Source organism: Halichoerus grypus, chromosome 2, assembly GCF_964656455.1.
Source record: "Halichoerus grypus chromosome 2, mHalGry1.hap1.1, whole genome shotgun sequence".
In the NCBI taxonomy this organism is placed as follows: Eukaryota; Metazoa; Chordata; class Mammalia; order Carnivora; family Phocidae; genus Halichoerus; species Halichoerus grypus.
Window position 1 is genome coordinate 59,144,287 of NC_135713.1, and position 24,393 is coordinate 59,168,679.

Genomic DNA, 24,393 nt, shown 5'->3' on the forward strand with positions numbered 1-24,393 from the left:
AAAATATTATCTTGCGGTATTCATGAGCTCCAATCCTCCAGTAGCTCTGGGAGGTAAAAAATAATTGGCCTGATTTAACATTGTGGATGTGGATGCTCAGAATGGACAGATGCCTTGCCTGAGGTCATGCCGGGTTAAGGGTTAAGTGGTGACACTGGGATGGGGCTGGACGCCCCATCTGTCTGACCCCACTACCTGAAGATGGAATATGGATTTTGCCAACTCAATTGATGAGTAGAGGCTGGCTGGAGGAATTGTTTTGAGAATTCTGAGGCTGCATCTAAACTTGGTGAGTAAGAAGATGCTGAGACCTATTAGTAACGTCTGCCATGGGCACTGGACTGGGCAGCAGCTGCCCCTGGGTCCCCGGTGCCATGCCATGCTCCTAAAACTCTGTGCTTCTTAGAAATTCCATGCTCATCTGTTGGTTAAATAAATTAATGAATGCATGGACTACTTCATTAATGCCAGGTTTAGAGAAGGGGTTTGAGGTAGAAAGTGAAAGAGGCTGCTCCTGGCCCATTCACAGGAGTCTTCAGAGACCAGGCTGGGTGGCTAGAGATAAGGACGCCAGTGGAGATTGGGACCTGAACTTAGAAAAGCTTGGAATGCCAAACTCAGAAGCCTGTGAGTCGTGAAAGGTTTGGGCCCAGGGGGATAATGTAAGAAAAGCTACATTTAACAGCAGGATCTGGCAGCAAGGAGTTGAGGGGCCTGAGGGCACCGCTGGGAGAGCTTTTTAGTCAATGTGAGGTATGGGGGAGGTGCCCAGCCCATGTGAGGTGTGGGGGAGGTGCCAGCCCATGGGAGAGGAAGGTCACGGTGACAAGGACAAGAAGATGTGGAGGGACAGCTCATAGGACTCTGCGGTTGGCAGAGGGCTCTTTTCCCTAGTGACTCACAGGCTCCTTCCTTCTAGCTGAAGTTCAGTTTTATTTTCAGCTCTATTCAGTGGTAATAGAGAAATCCAAGTGCTTTCTTTCCCTTGTTCCACATTCCCCTCTGCAGTGTCCCGGAGTCAAACATTCCCCCCATTCTCCCAAAGACAAGGAACCGACAGCTTGGAGCAGAGAGGGCCTGTGGCGTCGTGACCATCATCACGATGGCCCCCTCTTATGAGTGCTGTCAGAGTCCAGCAGTGGTAACCCTTCACAGGCTTTATTCCCTTTAAGGCCCAACAGCCCTAGGAGGTAGGAACTACTAGTATCTGTAGTTTACAAGTGAGAAAACTGAAATTCAGAAAGGCACAGGTACTTGCCTAAAGTTATACAGCTAATAAGTGGTAAATCCAGAAACAAAAGTCATTTTTAAAAAATAAAATCTAGGGACACCTGGGTGGCTCAGTCGGTTAAGCATCTGCCTTTGGCTCAGGTCATGATCCCAGGGTCCTGCGATGGAGTCCTGCATCGGAGTCTCTGCTTAGCAGGGAGCCTGCTTCTCCCTCTGCCCCTCCCCCTGCTTGTTCTCTCTCTCTCTCTCTCTGTCAAATAAATAAATAAAATCTTTTCAAAAATCTAAAAAATAAATAAATGAATTCTAAATTCAAAGCTTGCTGTCTTAACTATATGCATCTGGCCTAATTAAACGATAAAATTTCACTAGTGGAAGTGAATTTAGAGGATTTCTAATTCAACAGCTCCCTTACTTTCCAGAGGGGAAATCTGAGGCCAAGAAGGGACATATTTTGTCCAAGGTCACCCGTGACTTGCAGGATGAGCTGGGACTTGAACCAGTAGAAGAAAGCATGAATCCACAGAACTTGCTGTGTATTGCTTGTTGACCTCGTCTTGCACAGTCCACCATCTTAGCCCCCGTTGGGTGACATCCTGACACCTAGCTTCTCAACAAGGCCATAACAAGGACTACATCTCCCCAGCCGTTCAGCACTGTGACTCCCCACCCCCTCACTCAGAGGTGTTCAGCTGCACCCGCAAGTCTCCCAGACACATGGGTTCTGCCCGTTACCAGGCTCACAGTACCTGTGAGCATATCAGCCCTACCTCTCAGCCCCGCGGCAGAGATCGCTCGGTTATTACTAGAGCAATCAGTGCTCCCAGTGGCATCTAGAACTTGGCAGATAATGGCATAGCGAATGGAGAAAATTAGAGCTGAATGCATTCATGGTGAAAATTCCTCCCAGGTTAGATGGGGTTTTTGTCTGAGTGGCCATGACAGATATTCACGTGGAACCTATTTGCAGGGCCACCTTCACACCTCTCTGGAGCAGGGCAGTCTCCCACTCTGGTCAGAGAGCTCTCCATCCCTAGAGCCTGGCCCTCCTGAGCCCTGCCTGGGAGGAGCTGGTGTGTCTGCGTGTCTCCTGCAGCATCTCACAAGTACACAGCCTTGACCCTGCAGTTAGGGAGGCTGGAGGATATAGTGGTTGACTGCACAGCGTTCGATGTCAAATGAATATGCTTTCAAGTTCCAACCTTCCTCCTCATGCTGGGCAAGCTGGCCAATGTCCCTGAGTCTCAGTGCCCTCATCTGTAAAATGGGAATCATTAATACATACGACATGGGGGGGCCATATGAGTGAAATGTGATCAGGTGTCAAGGTGTTTGAATCAGTCGCTGGTATATAGTAGATGTTCAATAAACAATGGCAACAACAACAATAACAACAATAACAATAATAATAAGGTTTACTTCTGTGTAACCTTCACAGTACCTTGCATTTATTAGGTGCTGTAATAAGATGTTGTGGTTAAGATGTGATGATGATAAGGCTGATGATGATAATGGTGGGGAGGAAGAGAATAGGTGAGAATTTAAAAGCCCTAAAGGACCTTAGAAATCACAGGGCAGTGGTTTGTCACAGTAGAAATTGAATAAACTTTGGAGCCAGACAGTTAAGACAGTTGTGCTTAAATTTATTATCAGTCTGTGTGACCAGGGGAGGTTACTTCATCTTTTCTAGTCTGGGCCTCTGTCCCTCGTTTTCTACAAGACTGGTGGCAGGAGTAAATGAAGCCATGCTCATAAAGTGCTTAGCACAGCTTCTGGCCTAGCACACATTCCATTTATAGCAGGTATTGCTGTTCTTCATGCCAGTACATTTCTGGTCTCCCCACCCGCGGATCAGCACTCCCCTTGAGAGCAGGGTTGTATGCTGCTTTGTATGTGTGCCTTGAGGGACAGACGAGCTACCGGTTTGTCATTACAGGTGGTCAATGCTCTGAAGAAAGCCAACCAGTTGCATGATACAGAATAATGTGGGGTGGGTGAGGGATATTACTTTCCTATTGCTGCTGTAACAAATTATCACCAACTTAATAGCTAAAACAACACAAATTTTTTATTTTACAGTTCTGGAGGTCAGAAATCAGAAATGAGTTCTAAGGGGCTAAAATCAAGGGGTTGCAGGGCTGTGTTCCTTGTGGAGGCTCCAGGGGGAGAACGTGTCTCCTTCCCTTTTCCAGCTTCTGGATGCCACTTGCATCCCTTGTCTTGTGGCTCCTTCCTCCATCGTCAAGCTCTGCTTCTGTCTTCACAGCACCTTCCTCTGCCTCTCATCCACCAGCCTCCGATAAGGACCCTTACGGTTACAGTGAGCCCACCTGGATAATTCCAGATAATCCCTCCATCTCAGAAATCCTTGATTTAATTACACTTGCAAAGTTCCTTCTACCGTGTGAGGTAACATATTCAGTTTCCAGGGGTTAGGGCATGGGCCTCATTACATTAGGGGGCCATTGTTCCACCTAACAGAGGCTTTCTACTTTAGATAGGTCCTGTGCTTGCCATCACTAGGCTCAGTGCTTGGTACAGCAGAGGCCATGAATGAATGAATGAACGAATGAACAAATGAATGAATGAATGACAGAGAAAGACAGAGGGAAAGCGACAAGGCTAAGCTGGCCTAAAGAGTCCAGACTAGAAGTGGGCTCCCATGGGTCCCCTGAGAACCTGTTGCTTTGTTATCAAGGTGCCCTCAAGCATCAAAGGTCAAACCTGCTGCAAAGTTAAACCTTTCAGACTCATTGTGCCCTAGAGCTGAAAGTCAAGGAGGGACCTCCGAAACCAACCATGTACTGAGCCCCCATGCAGGATGCTTTATCTAATCCACAGTCCTCTGTGGCAACAGCCACTGTTGTCTCCATTTCTCAGAGAAGGGCTAAGGCACAGAGAGGTGCGGTCACTCACCCAAGGCCACACAGCTAGAGAAGGGCAGACACTTGACACCAGCTGCCTGACTGCAGAGCCAGCACGCTTATTTCTATCGCACACATTTAGTAAATCCACTCCTGGGGCTGCCCAGCTTTATCCTCAAGGGAACTTCCTATTTCCCTGCTGGATTGTATGTATGATTTTGCAGTCGTGCAAGATTTTAAAAAGCATGCATCAGCTTCTGGCTGTGCTTGTCACTCATTCATGCCTGTGGGCATGCCCTGTCATTATTTAACAAGGTGGAGTCAGGGGAAAGGCAGGACCAAGGGAATGCTCCCACCCTCCTCCCCAAATCTCCAGCTCCCTGGATTGCAGCTGCTCTGCGCAGCTCCCCTGGGGAAGGAAGTACCAGATACTGCCAAGGAAGCCTGGTAGCTTTGCAGAGCAGACCATTCCCTGGTCGCATATCTGTTGCTTCCCATGACTCAGTCTGACTGCAAACGGCCACAGGTTGAGGGCCAAGTTCAGCCCAAGGGGAGAAAGAGTGTATTGTGCAGAGGCTCAACATCCAGGCTTGGGAGTTAGAAAGACCAAGGTCCTTCGTGTTCCTCTGCTTCTTGCTGATGGCCTAGGGCATGGCACTTCTCCTCTGACCCTCAGTTGCCTCATCTGATAAAATGGGTATAATAGTGTTGTTTACCTCTTCAATAAAATGAGGTAATACTTTCATATTAGCATTCACACAATTCTTAACACCTAGAAGGTACCGATAAGTGTTATTTGTTATTACCTAATTTAAGCAGGTACTCAGAGTCTAGAATTAATTAATTCACCCATTAATTGAGCACCTACTCTGTGCCAGGCACTGTTTGGTACTAGGAACACAGCAGGGAATCAAACAGCATCCCTGTTCTCATGGAGCTTACATACTAGTGCAGCGGGGACACCCAGTACAGAAATAAATGTATAAGTTCAGAGATATAAAATGCTCTGAAAGAAAATTAAGCAGGGTAAGGGGTGGAGAGTGCATGGCAGGCTGGGGGTGTGTTTATTTTTGACTGGGTGTCCAGGGACGTCTTCTCAGAGGAGGTGATGTGGGAGCACAGACCTGAATGAAAGGGGTATGGGAAGGTGCTTGATGACTGTACCTAAATTATTCTTTTTTTGTGAGCTGATTCTGGCCTAGGAGCCCACTGGCCTTCAGGATCTGAAATCTGGCTGGAGCAGCAGACTTTGTAATCAGACGATTGAAGTTCCGATCTCAGCTCTGCCACTCTTGAGATTCATGGCTCAGAGTGGGTGGCTTCACGTCTCTGAGGGTCCCTTTCCTGCTCTGCAACATGGGGATGGGGACGGCCCGGAACTGCCAGGAAGGGCATGGGGATTAGAAGAGAAAACATACGTCAAGTGTGAGCAGAGGCCCTGGCATCGAGCGCACACCGTGTAATTGGGAAGTGCTGATATTCATATTATTGGATTGCGTTTAGCAACTCAGAGCAAGTAGGGATGACCTTGAATGTGAAGAGAAGGTAGCTGGAAACTTACACTTCCCTGACCTAGCGGGGGGAGCCTAGGGAGCTGTCATCCCAGAGCACCCTGATAACTGGTTTTGGTCAACATCACTCCCAGCCAGGGCATCAACAGTGATAGTCGCCAGACACAGGTCCTCACAGGGAAAGCCTGGGGACCAGAGAGTCACATCCTGCTGACTGAAGCCGAGAGCTAGGAGGCAGACAAAGCAAGTGTGGGTAAGCAAGTCTGGAGTCAGAAATGAGCTCCCCCAGGGAGAGGATGGCTAGCTGTCACGAAGCCATTTCTATCCCGTTTGGAGGAGCTTGGAAGTCAGGCTCTGGTTTATGGTTTGGTGATGGTCAGTGTTGGTGGGAGGCCCTGGCTTCCAGGTTGACGGCCGCGTTCCAGACTCACACTGAACTGCCTGACCCTCCCCCACCAGCTATCACCACCCCAGCTGGGAGGCATTTCCTCTTCTGTTGACTATTCTTGAAACTGTCTCTCTTTTAAATAATTGGGTCCCGTGCCAGACTGTATGGGTCAGAACAGTGCCAATGCTGTAACAGACAGCCCCAGAGTTTCAGCGGCTGAACATGACAACAGGTGGCTTCTCCCCAAAACATCTTCCTCTTTCCAAATACTAAGCACGTTCTATTCAACTAGCATCACCACATAATATCACGTTGATTTACTTATCTGCCCTCCTCCCCGCTCCCCCCACCCCACCACCACATGTAGATTGAAAGTGCCTGGAGATCAGAGACTCTTAATCACTTTGGACACAGCGGTAGGCACGGGGAGGAATCAGACAAATGTGCAGGAATGTATACACATTTGTAGAGCTGGAATCTACCACGGGCATATAGTAGCCTTTAGAAGAGAGTGTGTGCACTAGGAAAGTGTGAGCAAGGGGCCTGGTCCACAGAGGCAGGGGCGGAGGAGGGGACCCCTGAGAGCAGAAAAAATAGTCCTGAATTCATCCTGCTGGTACCTACCAACCTCCTGTGTCTCAGAGACCCCACACGTCCCAGCATGAAGCAGAAGCCCTCACAGGGATGCACCTCACCAACTCCCAGCAGTGTTTACCGGAAAGAACCCGCCATGAGCTTCCTGCATCTCCAGCACCTAATGGAGTTATCATGAAGAGGGAGCATTTTTAATTTACTCTGGAGGGGTGTGTGGAGGCCTGGTTACACCGCCTTCCATCTCAGTGACAACAAACTCATTCTTCACTATAATTAAAATGTCACTTTGATAAATAATTCCATCAGCCCCCTTCCACCTATGAATAGCTTCCTGCTATAATTGTTCACATTCTGCGGAATTAGAAGTATGCAAGGGAGAATTTAAGAGGTATTTAGGCAACAAAGATAAATTGGGTGCATTTTCCACCCTCCCACAATCCCTCATTAAGCAAGACATCATCCCCGGCTGGGGTCCCTCTTCCCGGTGCTCTCAGCCACTGTCTCCCAGAGCAGAGGGAGGTGGGAGGTGGGGGGGACAGTTGCTGCCTCAGTATGGGCCTCAGAGAGGGCTGGATTTTAGAATGTGTGTTAGGGGACTTCCCTTCCCAGCCATTACTGCCGAAAGGGGAGAGGAGGCTGGAGATTGTAACAAGAACATCGACTCTAGTTTCAGAAGGGCTCTCAGCTAGGAAATGCCAATTAGCCTTTCCGGACCTCTGTTGTATAACACAATACAAGATTACCCATAAGGGATTGAGTCAGGATATCATTCATGCTCAAGGAGGAGCCACCTGACATCGTTTGAGGGACTTCTCATTTTACAGATGAAGGACCCAAGTCTCCGAAAAGGTGACTTCCCCTACATGACACCTAGAGATGGGCAGGGCCAGGGTCTTTAAATATTCAACGAGACCTGACGTGGTATGATGCACGCAGTAAGAGGCTCATAAATGTTCCTGTCTTTCCTTATTTTTGTTGGTACCTCTTCCTTCCTAATAAATGGCATCCACTGGGATGACGTAGGGGGCACAGACCCAGCCACAGGGTGTGGAACACCTTGGGAAGCGTCCTGGATCATCCCTTGCCTTGGGTAGAAAGAGACGGCATTTGGCTCTTCCCTCTCCGGGAAAGCAGTATGGCTATGCGGTTAAGAGCATAGCCCTCTGCCGTCAGAACACCGGGGTTCAAAGACACCCTCTCCCACCATGGGGCTGGGCATGTTACAGACCCTGTTTGATTAGTTTCCTTACCTACAAATTGAAAATAACAGTAGTCCTCTTGAAGAGTTATGAGACACAGAGCCTGGCACGGTGTCCACGTGTGGTACATGTTAGCCGTTGTTCCCATTGGGTTTCTCATGAACCCTGTAGCAGGTACCACTTGGCCATATGGTTTCTAGCACTCTGTGCACAGCTAGAAGGGAGGGAACATCAGGTCAATCCAACTGAGTCACCCCTTCTTCAGACAGGCTGCCCAGGCCACCTCCTTCGGAGCACATGTAAGGGTCCACTTCAAGGCCACCAGAATCCTGCCAAACAAAATCCCAGTCCCCAAGCCTGGCTCCTTCCCAGAGTCCTGAGGGACAGGTGTTCATCGGTTATAGTGGGGCTTAGCTGGGGCTAGGGATTGGAGGGGTGAGAAGTGGAGGTGGGGGTAAGGATGGAGTGCAGGATGGGTGTAGACAACTCAGTTGCATGTCTTTTCTGAAGTAGAGCCCACCGGGGCGGCCTCTGGTTCGGGAGCCATGTCTGAGATGGCCACATCCAGTTTCATGTATAGGGGAATCTGTGAACATAACTCACATGCCAGTGTGACCAGCCAGAGAAGCAGAGAACCCTGCATGCTGCGCACACTCCCCAGGCTTCCCCCGAGCCATTTCAGAAGACCCGCTCTCCCCCCAGGAAAGGCTCTGGGATCTCCTGAGCAAGGGGGCACTGATTTGCACTGAGCCCTTTGCCTAGAAGTGCTCCGATAGAGAGGCCCAAGATGACAGGAAGAAGGAGCTCCCGTACCTCTCCCCTGCAGGCATCTCAGGGCTGATCCCCTGCCCACCGCCAGGACTAACTCTCCAGGGTGGAGTCCGACGGCCAGAGTGCTCAGGCTTTAGGACGTGGAAGGAGGGGGAGAGGAGAAAGAACTAGCACCTATTGAACACCTGTGTTAGCGCATTCACTCTTCAAAAGAACTCTGCAAAGTAAGTATTTTTAGCCCATTTTACAGAAGGGGAGGTGGAGGCTTGGATCCCGAGGACCTTTTGCCAAGGTCACACTGTTAGCAAGTGGCTGGACTTGAGGCCAGGGCTGTGACTCCACAGAGCCTGGCTCTTCACCGTCTACCAGTCATCCCTTTACATGGTGCAAGTTTGCATCATGGGTCTGGATGATGCGGCTGACATGCCGTCCCCTCTCCTAGTCTTAAGGAAGGCATGTGTATGGGGAAGTGTGCTGGGGGGTTGGCGAGTGTCAGGGTGGTGGGCCTCATCCAAGCTCATTCCAAACCTGCCTGGACAGCAAGGCTGCCAGTGGTACAAATACCAAACTACCTGAGGAAGCCTTTCCAACTTTAAGATGCAGGGACGCAAAAAGTTCTTTCTGAAGCCACAGGGTTTTGAGAACCTGGCTCTGAAGGCAGAGAAAGGAAGCAGCATGCGAAGGGCTGGTTTATTTTCGTATACTCAAGAAAGACCCAGTCATCCAAATAACTCGTTCTGGAAGATTAGACTCTCCCAGCCCCCAGCCCTATACAAGCAGGCTAGTATGTCCGTTTGTAAATCAGCACACGTCCTTGCAAACACACTGTCCGGTGCCACACTGGCCCGTGCGCCCGAGGTGCAGGCCATGAGGCCCCGGCTGCCGTGTGGAATCCTTAGACCAAGAGCAAAGGGGGAAAGCCCTGTCTTACAGACCCATGGCAGACTGTGGTATCACCTAAGAGACTCCCATGTTCTGGAGGTCTGCCTGCAGGACGGGATGCCCGAACCCGGACTCCAGCTTGAGCCACAATCGAGGAGAAAGGAAATGGCATCGCAGAGAAAACGCCATCTAAAGCAGCATGGAGCGGTGGGCGGGGGGGGGGGGGGGGGGGAGCACTGGACTGGGAGCCAGGTTGCCAGCATTACCAGTCCCTGGCTAGTGACCGCCAGCAGGTGCCTTCCTTCCCCTGGGCCTCAGCCGTCTGCAGCCACATCCCACTGGCCAACCGTCTCAAAGCTCTCACCCTGCCCGCACGCCCCTCCAGTGTGGGGCCTGCTGAGTCAGCGGGATGCCGGCGGGCCGGAGCTGGAGCTGTGATCCAAGCCAAACGTATGCGGGAAACGTACCGAAGGAGGGTGCCCCGAAGGTCCCCCGCCAATGGAACTGGAAGCAGATGTCGACCCGAGCTTCTGGGAAGTAGGCCGGCCAAGCAAAGGAGAGGAGGTGGTGTTAACCAACACTAAGTGAGCACTTGTCTAAACCAGGCAGTGCTCAGCATTGAGTGTGTAGTCACTCTTCTGCCACACAATCAGGCTGTAGGTGAATTTTACAGAGAAACTGAGGCACAGAGCATTTAAGAGGAGCTCATGCAGCAGTTGCTGAAGGGAGAAGCTAGGGTTTGGACCCAGCTGACCTGGCTCCAGCATCTGGGCTCCTGACTCGTCACTGCGGATTTTCTTGCCTCTGTTGGGATGGGTCCAGAGCCATCACTGGGAACACGCATTTGGCCCCCAGAGCATCCAAGTGGTGGGTGGCTGGCTCAGTCCAGTTCAAAGGACAGGAGCAAGACAGTCACTTGCAGCTGTGACAGTCCTATGACTCAAATCAAGGCAGAAGTGACAAATGAGGGGGGCCTCTCATCCTTTCCTCCTGGTGAGGGAAGAGCCATCAGGCTCCTTGCAGGGTTGAGTCAGCCATCTCAAAAACCATCTAATTGAAGCCTCTTCACTGAGCCACACTTCCCATCATGCAGAGGAGCTGCCCCACGTCCCTCCATCATCTTGGTTGGCGAAGAGGCGCCTCCCCCGTTACCCTGCTTCCCACACCGCACCCCGCCCCACCACCTCCTGCTGGAATGGACAATCATGGATTTCAGAAATGAGATAAATGTGGAAGATGAATGTATTCATGAGCCCATAAAGGGGTCATGAATCACTGGCCCCAATTACTGCCTTCAGTCCTGACAGGATGAATTCCCTCAAGCAGATTCTCCTTGTCAGACAGACACGGGAGGCTGTGCCACTACGAATCTTGGGCCACAGATAACATCATTATTCCACACCAGGCTGGCTTCAGTCTCCCAAGCCGCCTCCACTTAATTTGTGGCTCACTTCCGATGCTGCAGAGAAATAAAAGTAAAATTATATATGTGTGTGTGGGGTGTGTGTGTGTGTGTGTGTGTGTGTGTATAATATGTGAAAGAAAAGAGAGGAAGACAAAATAGGGAAGCTTTCATGCCAAATGGAAAGGAGACAAGATAAATGTTCTGAATCTGATTTCAAAAACTGTTTGAAAACCCTGTCCGGAATTGTCAGAAACAGCCCTGGCGTCCACAGGAAATGTGTCATTGCCAAAGCTTGTGCCGCTGAACTCTGCGGCCCCCATCCTGCCTCCCGGTGACTTGTTTAGAACTACTTCAAATCAGAACAAATCACAGCCAACTTCACTCTCTCTCCAGCCCCTCAATCACTCGTAATCAGACCGTGTATTTTAGCAACAAAATCTTCCCTGGCTGAGCAGCTCATTCATCTGCCTTCTGCAAGCTCGACACCCTTTGAATGGGAGATGAGGGAGAGCCACCTGCTTCTCTGGCAGCCAGAGAAGCTGGGAGGAGGGAGGAATTGCCAGTCCTCCCCCTGCCTGCTAGATGGCCAGAGGGAGCCCAGACCCACAGGAACCTGCAGGCAACCAAGCAGAGGGGGTGCTGAAGTGGGGGGGTCATCCAACGCCACATTTGGTGAACATCTGCTCTACGTCAGACACCAAGCATGGTCTGTGGGTTCAAACTTTGTCACTGCTGTTTTCTGACCATGTGACCCCAGACATGTTACCTAGGCTTGTGAGTATAGAAACAAACCCACAGAATCAAAGAATAGAAGAAGCAGAGAATCAGGACTCGGGTAGACCTGGTTTGGTTTCTCATTCCAGCTCTTGGGAAGCAAGTCACTTCTCTGAGCCCTATTTTCCTAATCTGTAAAATGGGGGCAATAATGTCTCCTTGGCCTCTCTCGCAGGGTTTTGTGAGGATCAAAGGAGCAAGAGAGAGGAACACACTTGAAGTCTTACAACCGAATGGCAGAGGCGTTATTTAAATATTAGGAACCTTTTGCAAACACCCATACCCTCAGATCCTGTGAGCTCGTCTGACTAAACCCGCACACACTCAGAGCTGGGGCAGGGCCTGTTGCCAGGGACACCCACAGTTGAGAAGGGGGCGGCTTGGGAGGTTGCAGAAGAGGAGATCTCTGTCTTGCACAGATAGGGAAGGCCTGGGAGGTGCCCACGGGGGCCCTTTCACACTTCCGAAGGGCCGTCCCCAGGAAGAGGGGGCTGTCCTGCCCTTCATGGGCCCAGTGGACAGAAGTCAACAGAGGCCGTGCAGGGGAGGGGCCTTCCTGCCATTGCAGATGCTGAAACTGAAACCAGCTATGGAGAGTGCAAACAAGTCCTGAAGCACATCTGATGGGCCCCCTCCAGGACCCCTACCTGCGTGTGTGCTGAGTGGAGGAGGGCAGTGGGAAGGAAGATGGGACAGAGATCAGAAGGCTGATCTTAAGGTCCCTGACCATAAGTAAGGCTGTTTCTAGATCCTATACTATAGGCCGACGCAGACCCACAAGGCTGCCTTAGGGTCAAGGCCCCCTGACATTCTCTTAGACAGAACCACAGGCTTGAGAAGCACTAGAGCACGGGCCAGACAAAAGGGACTCCCTCCTCCTTCCTCTAACAAATGTTACCTCTAAAAATTTGTCATCAGTTTGTCAGTGAAGGTGGAAAAAGCAATTAAAATGAGCTAATACAGTTCCAGGCATACAATAAATGCCCAGTAAATGCTAGCTGTTATGGTTACACTGGGGGGGAGAGGTTGTGGCACAACACGGTGCGTTCATCTTTGACCTGTGACGTCTCACCGGGACACCGCTCAGCAGGCCGCTTCCAACCCCCTGGAATCTCATGCACTGTAATGTAATGGTACCATCTGCTTTGTTTTCTGACTTCTTAAATGAGACCAGGGCAGCTAATATCTTCCCACTGCCCAAACTCTTCAGAGTTATAGGCCCTTTATCTCATGTAATGAGTCTCCCATCAGTGGAAGCAATCAAGTAGAGCCTTTCTGGTTATAGGTGGAGGAAGAGGCAGTTGTCAAGGGGAACTCAGAGGTGCCCTTTCACACCAAGATTCCATGATGCTCAGGACTGCGGGGTGGACAGGGGCATGTGATGGGTCTGCGAGCGGGGAGCCAGAAGTCAGAACACTGTGAATGGGGAAAGGAGAAGAAACCGGAGAACCCAGGAAGGCAAGCAGATGATTTTAACCTAAATATCTCCTCCTTCTTTTCCTCCTTTTCTGTAGCACTGACCTGAGTTATTTGAATGAGGACAGACAGGAAGCCTAATCAAACAGTACTTATTGAATGGAAATAGAACAGCACTTCCCTGCTTTTCAAACCATTCACCCTCTTTCCACCACCTACACCCTTCAGGAGAAGACTAGAGCTCTTTAACTTAGTACTCAGGATCTTCATCAATCCTGAGCTAACATTTACTGAGAGTGTAGACAGACACTAGTACAGGCACCGGCTCATTTAATCCTTTTAAAAACAACCCTGTGGGGTGGGCTCCCCTATTGTCACCACTTCAGATAAAGGAACTGAAGCCCAGAGAGGTCAATTAACTTGCTCAGGGTCACACGGCTGGTTAGCGATGGAGCTGGGACTTGATCTCGGGGTAACTAGTCCTTGCACTGCTGTTCTTAACCCACACTTTAATCAACCTGGCCTTGGCCTGCCTCTCTAGCCTCACCTTAACTTGCTCACCACCTGGAACTCCTGGCCAAGGCCACAGGAAATGACCTGCATTTCCCTGAGCATATCATGCTGTATTTTGCACTTTCCCTCTCCCAAATCCCTTTTTTCCCACCCGAATCCTACTTGTTCTGTAAGATCCAACTTAAGGTTCCCCTACTCTTAGGGGCCATGTTTGAGCTCTGTGCACCCATGCTCATCCCCCACCCTGATCAGCACCTCAGACCCCTCTTCTCACACTGCACTGCAACTGAGGACATCCTTGTCATCTTCTCCTGGAACATGGCTCCTTCTTTGCTGTCTCCCAAGGGTCTAGCTTGAGGCCTTGCTTTCAGTAGGCATGTACTATTTGCAGGGGCAGGACCCCAAACAGTTAGAGCTTAAGCTCTAGAAACAAAAGGGTCTAATTAAAATTTCCATTCTGCCATTTATTAGCGGTGTGACCCTGGGCAAGGCAGCCAAGTGTTTGGCCTCTGTTTCCTCCATAAACCTGATTTAATAGTAAATAGGATACACCTTCAATGTCCTTGTGCTGATTCATTGAGGCAGCTCATATAAATTGATTAGCACAGTGCCTGGCATACACTGAGCAGATGGCCAATCAATGTCTGGAAACACCGCACCTCAGAACTGGGCTGGGATCAGGCAGACTTAGTCTTGAATCCCAGCTCCATCACTTACCACCTTTGTGACCTTGGACAAATCACCCACTTTGAGTCTGTTTCCCCATCTAGAAGGCAGGCTTACTGTTAGGGTTCAACTCAGAAGGCCGTTGTGAGAATTTATGCTTAACATGGTACCTAGCACACAATGAGCACTCAGTCAGTATTCCCTACCATTATTTAAGTGCGTGTTTATTGAATTTGGCCTGCCATGAGCTTGGCAATGGGTGCACACTTCTACACGCATTGACATGAAACTTCACAAGGGAGGCTGACCTGGGCCAACCCAGAGTGAGACTGTGGGGTCAGACTCCCAGCTACAGGTGTTGGAAGGAAAGAGGGCTCTATGAGGCTGGAGGGAGGGCACAGAGCTGCCTGGACAAGAAGGGGCCTCTGTCCACTGGGACGTTTGGTTTTACATATCTGCCTTTCCCAAGAGGTGATCCCAGGTCACCTGTGGCATTTCTGGGAGGAGGTGTGGGCAAGGGAAAGAGTACAGACTGGGGACATAAGCTCAGGCTCTGCCATGGACCCTCTGTGTGGCCTTGGCAGGTTGTATGCCTCAGTCTTTAAAACAGGATTGTAGGGGCGCTTGGGTGACTCAGTCAGTTAAGCATCTGACTCTTGATTTCAGCTCAGGTCATGATCTCCGGGTTGTGAGATCGAGCCCCACGTCGGGCTCGGCGCTCAGCTGGGAGTCTGCTTGAGATTCTCTCCGTCTCCCTCTGCCCCACCCCTTCTCTCTTAATAAATTAATTAAATAAATCTTAAAAAAAAACAGGATTATAAATGCAATACCAGTGCCATAGGTCACTGCAAAGAGTGCGCCTGCCCTTGCCAGGTTCGAGACACCCTGTAGGTATTCGATAAGTGTCTGTTCCTATCCCCTCTCTCCAGAGAAGTACCATTCCAGTTCATATACTAGGGCCATGGGCTGGGCTGCAGCGCCTTTTAAATATACCAGCTCCAGGTTTGGAGCTAATGGGGCACGTAGTGGGGACAGCTGGGAGTCACAGCGTTGTGGCTTATGGCTTCATGAAAATAACATTTGGAAGTGATTATGGGAGCAATGGATCAGAACCACAGTGAGGTGCCAGCCATCCCCGGAGACAGAAGAGGAAACGGAGGCAGAGGGGGAGCCTTGCCTGGAGCTGGATTAGAACACCCCGTGAAACTTCAGGCTGGCCTCCCCCTTGCCCTCAAGCTTCACGCCTCCTCTTAGGATGAGGCAGTATGTCTCTTTAGGGCTTCTCTGGGTTCTGACTCCCTTTAGGACACGAGTTGTTTTACGAAGTCACGTGAGATGAAAGAAGGACATGGAACGAAATCTGGGGGCAGGGAAGGGCGGAAAGAACAGGGGCGTTAGCAGCGGAGAAGGCGGGAAGAAAAGCTTTGTGCTCATTCCACCTTAACGATCCCAGCAGACACCTGCTCTCTGTTCCCAGCCCTGGGCTGGGTGCTGGGGACCTGAACGGACCACACCTGGCTCCTGGGCTCAGGCGTGAAGAAGGTGTTGGAACGTGGGCTTCGAGCTGTAGAGGCGGCATCCCGGCGCAGAAGGGATCTCAGTGCAGCTTTCGGACCCGGGGCTGCGGGGTGGGGGAGGGAGACATCCTTGAAGAGGTGGAGCCTGACTGGCGTCCAACCTGGGCCTTGACCCTGGCAAAGAGCAGTGAAAAAGGCAGAAGGGAGCAGAGGCTGCCACGGACACTGAGATGGTCGGCACTTAGGGGAGGCAGGCAGCCACCTCTGTGTGGGCCTGGGAGCCCAGGTGCCTCACGCTGCACCACACACAAAACTTTCTACGGGGCCTTTTATCCCCAGAACTCTGACAGTTTAAGATCAGATCCCGCATAAGCCCTGGGTAGCCTGTGCATTTAAGGCCAGCCCATCGACAAATGCTTAGCACAGGGCCCCCTGCCCTGGCACTGGTCCAGGCCCCAGGGGGCCTCCCCCCTCTCCACCTCGGCCACAGGGGCTCTCAGACTAGACACGGCTGCATTCAAACCCCACAGCTGGGCCTTGGTGCTCAGGGAGATCCCGGCTGTTTGGGAGGACGAGAGGGGCTCCCGGCTCCCGGCTCACTTCCTGGCTGACACAGAGGCTGGGGAGTGGCAGGTGAAAAAACCCTCAGCGTTGGAGGGAAATTTGGAGGCTGAGCATCCACCCTCTGCCACGTGGGCCGTGAGGCCTGGGGTGGGTGACTGAACATTCCCAAAGAGCTGCGGCAGTGACCTTGGTCCCGCTGGGGGCTCCTTCGTTCAGTGGTGGGCACAAGTAAGGGCTCTCACTGGAGGCCTGACAACCCAGGGCTGTGGTTTCCAGGAGCCCCGGACAGTGTCAGCCCTCCAGGATCAGAACAGTGGCCATTCTCGTTCCGCTTCTCAGTGCCAGCCACTGCAGCTGGCTCGGGCCCTATCGTCCCATGTAAGCCGCCCACAGCACAGGGTCTTAATATTTACACTGACCTGATAAGCAGACCGGACTCAATGAGGAGGACTTTCCCAAGGGCATGTGGCTACGTGCCAGTTCGGGGCTGCAAATCCCAAGCTTCCTGATTCCAAAGCATGTCGTCTCAGAGTTCTACACCCCTACGCACCCGGTCGCACAGCTCGGGAGCTCTCTCTCCTCCCCTGCCCCCAGAGTGAGCCACTCAGGATGGCATCTCCGCAAGAGATATCTCAGATATCCCCAATATGGTTAGCTCCTTTCAGGGCAGGGGTGAGACCCCCACCACAGCTGGGGTACCCAGCAGGGCAGAGGGCTGAGAGAGTGGAGTTCTGCCTGCCCCCGACCTGTGCCAGGACATCTTTTGAGTGGATAATGTGTGGATGAGGCCCCTTGATAAGGACCAAATCCCCTCTCGTTGCTTGGCAACCCAGCTTACAAGTCATAGCAGGGAAGTAATTTACAGGAATTCGAAGTGTCGCTGGAGGTTCTGCTGAGCCGAATTGGTGCAGAGGAACCGCAATGATCCAGATCACACCTTTGGTGGGAAGGAGGGGCAAAAGGGAAAGCTCCCCCTTTCCTTACCCCACAGTTGAAGGCCTTGAACTCAGGTTCATGAATCATTTTCCATTCACTTATTTACTGATTCGACAGTGAGCCCCTACCATGTGGCAGGCCCTGTGCTGGGAGCCAGGCACACAATGTCAGACGAGACAGATGCCATCTCTAGATGCACAGAACTCACAGAGACAGACAAGGTTATGGAGGGTCACAACACACGTGACAGGACAGGAGATGCACGGGGCTCTGGGTAGGAGCCCCAGGGAGGGCAAGGGGTACAAATATGGGCATGTGAGGGCAGCGCTCATGGGGGTGACCAGTTAGCCAGAGGAGGACACAGGGTGTCCCAGCGGGGGGGCCAGCATGAGCGAGGGCAGGGGGTGAGAGGCCTGGCACACTCGAGAATCCATGTGGTTGGAAAGGTCTCCTGCTGGGACTGCAAAATTAGTGGAGCCCAGGCCAGGCAGAGCCTTGAGTGCCAAGCAAAAGCATCTGGACTTTAGGATAACAACCCACGGGTATTGTTGCTGGGGGGACAGGGCATAAAATTTGTCTTTCAGGAAAGCCACTCACTCCGGCTCTACTTTTACTCTTGGAGGGTAGACTGGGGGAGAAACAAGAGGTGGGAGGGAAGAGACTGGGGGTGGGGAAGCCAATTGGGAAATTGCTAAAGAAAACTGCTAACCGCAAGAGTTGGTGAGTCCTAAACTAGGGAGGAGAGAAAGGGACAAATTCAAGAGATGATAGGAAGTAAAATCAGCCCAGGTGACTAATCTGTGTTGGGAATGATGGACCTTGAAGGTGTCTGACTTGACCAACAGGTGGCACCACTTACTAGAGTGGGGAGGGTAGGATGAAGGGCAGGTCTGATTTTAGAGAACTTCCCTCAGGTCCTATCCATCAGGATTCTTTTGGTTGCCAGTGACAGAAAGTCAACCGGAATGAGATTGGGGAACATACTGAGTTATGACATTTAGGAAAGATGGGGTGGGGTGCCTTAGTAGCCCTGTCTCATGCCAAAACCCATGGGCAGCATTTTATGTTGGACACAGTGCAATGGAGGGGATCTGGAGCAGCGGAAGAAAGAAACAGCAGATACCACACTGAGCTGAGCAGGATATTTAGGGTCCTTGGCCCAGAGACCATCTTGACCTTCATGGCGGCTCATGTCACACTGTAGGGAGAGACGTCAAAGGGGAGTTGGAAATGGCAAGGCTTTGTGCAAATGTGGGCTGTGTTGTACCCAAGAAGGCTGAGGGTTGAGGAGCCAGGATGAAGAAGGGGAAGCCACAGAAAAGTAAGTTGTCAGCTCATTCCAGTGCTTCATGGAAGTTGGAGACCCTCCAGTAGGAGCTAACTGTGGGAGCCTTTCACGCAGGGCGGCCCAGGCTTATCCCAGATCTGCCCTTCCCTGACTTCATCTCTCATCCAGCTGGAACGACTGAGAACTGCCACCAAGACAGATTCAGCCCCCCAGGAGAGGACCGGCTAATGCATGCATCAGAATATATCACAGTGTAGGAAGGGCTCTGCAAACAGCTTGTTGGCAGAAAAACAAAGGGCCATTTGCATTGGCTGCCGCAGTGCCTCTTTCCCGAGCAGATCCCATCGTGTGAACCACTGAGTCTCCCTGTCTCCCTCCTGGGGTGCAGTATGGCGCAGCGGTTAGAGACCTGGGTTTGATTCTCGGCTCTGTGTCCGTGGGCAGCGTGGAGTGAGCTCGCCTCTCCGAGCCTTGGGTCTGCCGTTGTAGAATGAGGCGAACTACCTCGGCAGTGGGAGCTCACAGGTCTTTCCAGATGCTCTGCCCTGCCCTCTGTATCAGCTGCCTGTCTTCTCTTCTTGGTCTTATCTCCACGCATCCTAGCCCCTGTGTCCTCATGATTCCAGCAGGTCCTCGAGCCCTTCTTGCCCTACTCTTCCTCGCGACTGAAGCCTCTGTTCCTGTTTCTTTATTTTCTTGTTATTTCCCAGTGACAATTTCTGTGGCAGATAGGAGGAGAATCAGATAGACCCAGCCCATCTTTAATTTTTTACTGTGGCAAAATATGCATAACCTAAAATTGACTATTTTGAAGTGTAAAAGTCAGTGGCATGAATGTTCATGATGTTGTGCCACCGTCACTACCGTCTAGTTCCCAGACTGTGTCATCACCCCAAATGGAAACCCTGGACCCATTAAGCAGCCCCTCCCCCAGACCCTGGCAACCACAGTCTGCTTTCTGTCTTCACTGATTTGCCTGCTTAGGATATTTCACATTAGTGGAATAATACAATATGTGGCCTTTCGTGTCTGACTTCTTTCACTTGGTGTCACGTTTTCAGGAGTCATCCACGGTATACGTTCATCAGTGCCTCATTCCTTCTTATGGCTGAGCAATATCCCATTGTATGGATAGACCACATTTCATTCATTCGTACATTCTTCAATTAATAGACATTTGGGATTTTTCCACTTTTTGGCTGTTGTGAATAGTGCTACTATGAACATCCGTGTACAAGTTTTGGTTTGAACACCTGTTGCCAACTCTTTTGAGTATATACCTGCGAGTGGACTTGCTGGGTCCTAGTCCTGTGTTTAATTGACTGAGGAACTGCCAAGCCGCTTTCCACAGTAGCTGCACCATTTTGCATTCCCACCAGCAATGTACAAGGGCTCTAAAACTCTACATCCTTGCCAACACTTGCTATTCTCCTTTGTAAAAACTTATGGTCACCCTAATGTGTGTGCAGCCCACCTTTTTTTTTTTTTTTTTTAAACCTCAACAGGCAGCAATCTCTCCATAGCCTATGAAATGCTGATAGTGTTTGCTGGCCAATCAGTTTGCTGGGGAATGGGGGGAGGGGGGCAGGGAGGAGCCCGGAGTCCCCTGGCCTGAACTTGGCCATCTCAGACTTTTTTCTTTCTTCTGGGGCTGTGGGTTTGGCAGTTTGGGGAGCTGGGCATGGCAGGTCATGTGACGTGTCTAGTACACATGCACGACCTCCATGAGTCCTCATAACAACCCTTATTCAAGTTAATAACTATTGCTTCGCCAGCCTGTGTCAGTGGGCCACTTCATGACCATAATTCCAGGGTCCCTGGCTTGTACTCCCACTTGTTCTTTGCAGAACCTCAGCCACAAACGTGGCATCAGCTGTTTTTCTCCTGCTGCTCTAGTTCCTCTCCCCTGAAGAACTGCTTCATCCGAGAAACTGCTCCCTCCCACCAGGCTATGCCCTTGGCTGGGGCCAGATGCCACCATGTGACCCACTCCCTGCCCAGCTGCTCCTGTGGGCTCCGTCCCCCCGCGGTGTGCTCTCTTGAAGGAAATGCCTCGGGTGTCCCGGCTGAGGCCCGTGGAGGGACCACGCCTGACTCACCAGTGTGCCCGGACATGGTCAATTCCCAGTTTAGGTTCTCAACAGGGCGTCCCCCTCTAGCTCTCCCTTGGGTCCTGAGAGACTAAGGGTGTGGCTCTGGAGTTGATCCAAACCGGTGCTTTGGAACCACTTACCAGCCACAGTCACTTTCGGCTCCCGTTTTTAGCCTCTGTGCCTCCATTTTCTCATGGATGGAACAGTGGTAACAATTCCTAACTCATAGAGCAGAGGTGAGGAATAAATGAGTTAATCCTTGTAAAAAAGCTTCGAAAAGTGCCTGACCCACAGTAAGTGCTCAGTTAATCGAAACATCATTATCTAATATAAACAATCATTAATTGAGGGATGAATATATACCAAACCCAGGGCTAGAGCCTGCCCCTATTTTTGCAATGACCGTAAGACCCTGCTTAGCGGACAAGGTCATGAGGCACCCAGCAGTGAGGGACGGAGCCTGGAGGAGGACTCCGGATCTGTCTTGACTGTGAAGTCCATGCTCATTCCACTCATGGCCAAAAAAATGCAGTGTCTTCTTACCTCTGGCCGAGCCCTACCTCCTGAGTGCTCTGTTTCAAGGAGGGTCTTTGTGTCTGCCTGAGGATGAACGGCCCAGGACACGCCGGGGTCATAGAAGGATTGTAGGGAGATAAGGTGAAGTTTGTAGCTGAATGAAGACAGAGATCTCTAATGCAGAGTCTGGGTAATTTCCAGCCATATCCTATTCAAAGTGAATTCTTTTCCTCACTCCCCACAAAACTTTCACTAAAATCTACATGATTTGCCAGTGCTTTTAGAATTGCATTTATGTGTGAGGGGCATGTTTCCACTGGCTGCTATAACAAATAACTGCAAACTAAGTGGGCTAAAACAACAGAAATGAATTCTCTCACCATTTGGGCGGTCAGAAATCTGAAATCAGTATCCCTGGACTGAAATCAAGATGTTGTCATGGCCCCATGCCCTCCAAAGACTGTAGGGGAGATCTGTTCCTTGCCTGTCCCAGCTTCTGGTGGCTGCCAATGTTCCTTGGCTTGTGGCCACATCCCTCCAACGTGTGCCTCCTCAGCCGCCTCGCCTCCTCCTCTGCTGAATGTGTCGAGCCTCTCTCTGCCTTCCTCCTGTAAGGACACCTGGGATTTCACTTAGGGCCACCTGGATAATCCTGGGTGTGGTGTCCCATCTCAATATCTTGACTTCGTCTCATCCGCAAAGGCATTGCCATATCAGGGAACATTCACAGGTTCCAGGGATTAGGATGTAGACATCTTGGGGACCATTATTCAGCCTACCAAAGGGAGGGTGGCATGAAGGAGTATGGCCTCAAGGCAGGTGTGGCTGAAAGCCAGGCCGTCCAAAGTGGCTTTGCTTCACACTTAGGTCATACACCGGATCACACTACCTCTAGCAAAATGGCAGCTCGAGGGCCAGAACTGGGTCTCCAGGTTCAGCGCTCTCCCCGCTACAATACAACACACCGCTCCCATCTGTCCTTCCACTGAGTCTTCCATGGGAAGGGCCCCTGATTTAGGGCCCGTCTGGGTCACCTGGATACTATCTGGAAGGTTTTCACCTGAAGGCCAGCGCTAGGGCCAGTAGAGTGGGGACAGGGAAAGAGTGGGCACCAAACCTTGACAGAGTTCAGTTTGACACACACACCCCATATCCTGCCCCCTTGCCCAGCCTCCCACAGCAGTCACCCAGGCCCCGGGCTCTCCTGGGAATGAGGACAGCAGGAACCTCATTCCAGATAAGACCCCCTTTCATCCGTGTTGATAAGCAAACCCGAGAGAAGAACAAAGTATGGTAAAGGGGAAGGTGCATGTGTCCAGTTGCACTTGAGACAGAAAATTGTTGGATTACACCTTACAGTCACGTGAGGATCATTGCTGAAATTAGATGACATCAGTTGTGCGACCTCTGCTTCTCCAAGCCTCAGTTTACTCACCCATAAAAAGGGGACAACTGTGTCTACCTGATTGACTCCTAATGAAGATGAAATTGGTGCAAAGGTAAAATTAGTTAGGCGACCGCACTTTGTTCAGGGAAATGACAATCACAGGGCCATATGGCTCCTTCTACACCCTGCAAAGTCCTCTTTGCTGGAGGAAAAGGTTAGAAGCCAGGATTAAGGTCCCCGTTGGAAGCATGATCCTGGGTGGAGGCAGGGAGTCAGGGCTGTGTCTACCTGAGTTCTGTGCTTTCACCACTAGCGTGTCTCCCCCTCCCACAGGGAGAGGTCTGCTTCCTCCCAGTGTGGCAGCAGAAGAATAGGGCCTCGCTGTGCTCCCCACGGGGTCCTGCTCTGGGCAGGAGAAGCCGATCACCGCGGTGCATGTTGTTCACTGCGTCTCCTGCAGAACCATACACCGCGAAGACCAGAAAAGAGAAAGCTGTTTTCCCCATGGCGACTTCTTATCACACAGGAACGAGAGAGCTCTTCCTTTCTTCCTTCCAGTCACATGGGAGAGTCAACAGAGAGCAATGACAGCCACCAGGCTGGGTTTTTTTTTCCTGATTGTAATTAGAATAATCACTTCCATTTATCGAGCTGTCTGTGTGAGGCACCGTGCTAAGCACTTCACTGCATGGGTTACCGCATGCCGTCTCTCCAAAGGGCTTAGGAAGCAGAAGTTATTATTTTACAGATGAGGAAACTGATGCATAAAGAGGTTAAATTTGAATCCTTTGTCAGCCTAACGCTGCCATCTAAGCTCTTAGCCCTTTCATTGAAGCTTTTGATTACCTATTTTTTGTGCATTTCACAAGGTTTTGGGGGATGGGTATAGACATACAAGTGAACAAAATTTTTTTTAAATGCTAGTTTGTTCATTTATGTGAGTGAGGAAAATATGACAAATGGGCAAATGCAAATAGGAAAAATAAAAGGAAGCCTGGCATAAAGTTTGAATGGAAGATGCATGAACTTTTTCTGGAGTGGCTCCTGACTTGGCCACTTGGCTGTAAGCTCCCTTGCTGCCCCTGCAGAGAAGGAAACAAGATCTACTATGCACATGTCCACAGCAGTGGTTCTCAACATATGGTCCCCCGGCATATGCCTCAGCGTCATCTGAGAACTTGTGAGATGCACAGATTCTCATGCGCCAGCCCAGAATCTGGGGATGAGGTCCAGCCATCTGGGTTTGAACACACTCTCCAGGTGATGGCGATACACATTCCAGTCTGGGAACCACTTACCTTAGAATGAGAACACACTAGTTCCTGACCTATAGGTCTAGGAGAGATTTCTCTCACATCCTTTGTGATGCAGTGAGCCATTATTTTAACCAAATCCTTACTGTAAACATCATCATGAGCCTGGAAGGACTGGTTCCTTAGGTTTCCCCACAGCATAGATCCATGGAGACTTTTTTTAAAGATTTTACTTATTTATTTGTCAGAGAGAGAGAGCATGCATGCACAAGCATGGAGAACAAAGGCAGAGGGAGAAGCAGACTCCCCGCTGAGCAGGGAGCTCCATGTGGGGCTCGATCCCAGGACCCTGGGGTCATGACCTGAGCCGAAGGCAGATGCTTAACCACCTGAGCCACCCAGGCATCCCAGACCCGTGGAGCCTTATGAAGGCACAGTTCAATGAAAACAGCTCCAGAGGGCCCAAGCAATATCTCTAGACACAGTATGATGGCCTGCTTCATACTTCTGCCCAGTTCTGAGACTGAGCACCCTGGCAAGCATCCTTGCTTAGCTGGTAGATGAGCCAGGACTCTGGAGCCAGGCTGACCCGGATTTGAATCCTGGCTACGGCTTTCATTAACTGA

The 24,393-nt window shown here is 50.9% G+C and overlaps 1 protein-coding gene and 1 long non-coding RNA gene across 4 annotated transcripts in view; one reads left to right on the forward strand and one right to left on the reverse strand.

The window, feature by feature from the left end:
* Positions 1-24,393, forward strand: part of KCNIP1 (potassium voltage-gated channel interacting protein 1) — a 329,087-nt gene that overhangs the window by 198,500 nt on the left and 106,194 nt on the right. The window lies entirely within an intron of this gene.
* LOC144381093 (uncharacterized) overlaps positions 7,862-24,393 on the reverse strand; it is a 90,147-nt gene continuing 73,615 nt past the window's right edge. Inside the window, exon 4 of the long non-coding RNA XR_013445616.1 lies at positions 7,862-8,000. This is a non-coding gene — a long non-coding RNA (uncharacterized LOC144381093). The remainder of the gene's footprint in view (positions 8,001-24,393) is intronic.